The following is a 3817-nucleotide window of genomic DNA, read 5'->3' on the forward strand; positions in this document are numbered from 1 at the left end:
TTCTTTAATTTTTATATTGAATGGATTTATTTTTTTAGAATTTAACCCTTTATATATTTATTTACAAACTTATTGCAATATATATGTTGCATTTTATTTTACATTTCACACAAAATTGTTTATTTACAGATTTGTTTTGGCAATTTTTTTTTTATTACTTATGGGATTTTAAAAAAAAAAATTTCTAGTCAATAAAATGTCAATAATTGGACTGATACTAAAAAAGTATGTTGATTCAATATGTTGACCGATACCAATCTGATACCGTCGGTATTGATCCAATACCATATCCATTTGTAGATTGACTGATACCCAATCTGATACGGTGCACTTAAAGTCTTAAACCATGGCCCAAAGGCAAATAAAATAATTTAGGAGATTTTAAAAAGTAAATTGACACTTTAGCTTACTATTTCAAGTGTATCAGATGCAAGGGGTTTACCCTATACCTTCTAAGGGTCAATTTGACTAAATTAATTAGCATTTCATATGGCTCAAAATGTTAGACTGCGATACATGGATTTAGTAATCGGTATTGGGATTGGTTAATATTGATCCGACAGCGATCCGGATCAATGCTATATCCAATAGGATAATGACATGTGATAATAGAATTTAAAAAATAATAAAATATTGATAAAATTTGGTTTTAGATCTGTTGCGCTGACTGATACCGATACAAATCATCTGAGATATTGATTCAGCCTGTTTATCTCAGGTATTTTTTAAGTTTATTTATTTTATATTTATTTTTCCCTGTGATACTGATACTGTAAAATTGTATAAAAACAATTAATGAAAATTTTCTCTTACATCAGGAGAGAGTTTTCAAAAAAAAAAAAAAAAAAAAAAAAAAAAAGAGTTTTTTTTTTAAAATGGATCATGTGCACATGCCAACAAGTGACCGTACATGTAAGAGTCAATCATATTTTAATTTTGTTTCTATAAAAACCCCTTTTCCCCTTGGAAATGGCAAAAATAGGACAGGTGGTTGGCTCTCACATGTACATTCACCTGTTGGTACGTGCAGCGGAACCGAACTCGTTTTCTTTCAGTTCCAACCCACCAAATCCTCGAGTCTGAATCCTCTCTGCCCATGTGGGGAGAGGATTACTCTCCCTCCTTAACTCTTTAAGCCACACTTGGCCTATCTACAACCCCAACTTCCTCGTCAAAGCTGGTTTATATAAAAATATAGGACCCATATCATGGTGAAGAAGAAGGGATCCGACTCCTCTACTTCTGCCTGCCCGGTACTGTCGTGTGCCCCCACACACAAGCACAGTGGAAAGTACCGCCTTACCCAGCTTAGGCAAGGCGCTCAGGTAGGGGTAAGGCGGTACATTCCACCTTGCTTGTGTGTGAGGCACACACATCAGTAGGGGCAGCAGAAGTAGAGGAGTCAAATTGGAAGAAGAAGAGAAGGAAGATGTTCATGATGATGATGATGTTGATGTGAATTCCACTATTTTTTGATAGGGCGGTTGTTTTTTGCCTAGTACTGTAGGCTGCAACAGGACACGTACATGGGGTGGCCATTTAGGGGGCTGGACGGTCATTTCTCCCACCTCCATATGTTTGGGTGCGTCCGATACAAAAAACATTTGGCCTTTGGGAGAGTGTACTCCTACGCCTACACATGGGGATGAAATGATCCTCTCCCATTAATTGGACCCCACACATGCACAGTAGCCATGCTCTCCCACAGTCATGTCCTTAAAACAAATAAAATGCAGCTTTGAGGAGGATATATGTTGTCGGTTGTGGATATATCATATATCAGGTGTCTACTAGATCCTCTATTGTCGAGCTGTCCAGATATGGTGTTGTGCGCAATGACTGCTTTATCCCCACTTGGGTAAGGCGTTTGGATAGGGGTGAGACGGACATTGCACACAACACCGTATTGGGCAGCACGATTCTGCTGGGCAGCTCGGCAGTAGAGGATCCAAATTGCTACCAAACGAGGAAAAGAGAAGAGAGGCCCCAAAATAAAAAAGAAGTACAAAAAGCTGCATGACTAGTCGATCAGTAAAATTATTGAAGATTTTAAGCATCCAGATCGACTTCATTTCAATTTGCATATATCAAACAAATTCTACACTTCTCAAATAATCAAACTTTGGAACTCATCATTATTTTATATATTATCTTTAATTTTCAAATACATATATCTATACTAACCCTCTCCTCCACCCATTTCTAATCGATCATCATCATCATCATCGTCATCAGAAATAACTTATCTATATATGGTTCATGAATATGTTGAACCATCGTTTTGTCTGTCGAAGAACATAGTACTGTAGGCTAAAGAATCCGATCGACAAGAGCAAAGGAGCGAAAGAATCTCCATAAAACAATCAAAAACGGAACAAGTAACAGATAAAGCATCACCCACATCCATAGCCGGTCTTCTCTTTACCTTATTTTATTGACTAAGTTTTTGTACCCCTGAGGCGTGAACAAGCTTTAGATAGCTAGTTGCGATGATTATGCTTCAACTCCTCCTTCTCAGACTGAAACTTATAACATGGAAAAGGAGTTTCCTCCTTTTCTCAGTGCCCATGAAGGACCAGATCATATGCGTGATATCTAAGTTAATGACTCACAGTCACGACTCGGGCCCACCGGTTGAATTGACTCGATCCAAACCTTCCCATTTTGAATGACAAGATTTGATTTGCTCACTTCCTGGTCTTACACGGTGGTGCCTTGGTCTCTCGTCTTTGGTTCGAGCAGGACGGCAATGACTTTCCAAAGTCATGATCATATTATATAAAGAAGGAAAAAATTGGTGGACCAAATTTTGCTGCAGGTATGTTGCTGGTCAGTAGTCACAGTCTAAGAAATAAAATTAGAAGGGTACTTCGAATAATTATCACCTACCTCCAATTCGCGGGCAGCTTCAATTCCTTCAATTCTTCTAATAGGGGAGTGGATCCCATCTTGAGCGGTGTTTTCAGGCAGAGGGTAGAGTGATCATTTTCGCCCCCATGTGAGGAATTGGAGGAATTAGAGGGGGCAGTGAATTGGATGGGACAATGATTCAGGTATTTTTTAAAATACTAAAATCTATGAGAGTATTTATGAACCTAGTGATTTATTTCAGTTCTTTGGCTGCAAGCTCGAGTAGCAAGAACATTCCTGCAATCTAGGTAGCAACAAATTTTTTTTCTCCAAAAATGGTGGTGAATGAGCTGAAAATTAAGAGTCCGTTTGACCGGATCTATGTCATCTCCATTTATCTGCCCCTCTATTTCCTCCATTTCCTCTCATACGGGGGTAGAAATGACCACCCTACCCCCAGATCTTTATCGTCTCCATTTATCTGCCCCTCCATTTCATCTCATAGGGGGGTAAAAATGACCGCCCCACTCCCTGCCCAAACACATTGCCCGGGTGGGGTCCACTCCCCCCTATTAGATGAAATGGAGGAAATGGAGGGGTAGATAAATGGAGACGATAATTTTTTCCCTGCCCAGGGGGGAGGGTCCACTCCCACCCTATTAGATGAAATGGAGGAAATGGAGGGGCAAATAAATGGAGACGATAATTTTCCTGTTTGATAACACTCTAAGAAACGAATCGTTATCCCCTTCAATTCCTCCAATTCCTCACATGGGGGTTGAAATAATAGGAGGAGAGAGAGAAAAGGAAAACATTTGGAAGTCATTAATTGAGTCAGAAGTGCTGCTGAACTTTGGAAATTCACATCCCATGAGAACTGATATAAAAGTGAGAGAACGAAAGCTTTAAAGAGAAGACCGCTTGGAGTTGCTTGCATTTTCCTGGCTTTCAAGGTGAGCGTGTTGCA

The sequence above is a fragment of the Telopea speciosissima genome, chromosome 7 (genome assembly GCF_018873765.1).
Source record: "Telopea speciosissima isolate NSW1024214 ecotype Mountain lineage chromosome 7, Tspe_v1, whole genome shotgun sequence".
NCBI lineage: Eukaryota > Viridiplantae > Streptophyta > Magnoliopsida > Proteales > Proteaceae > Telopea > Telopea speciosissima.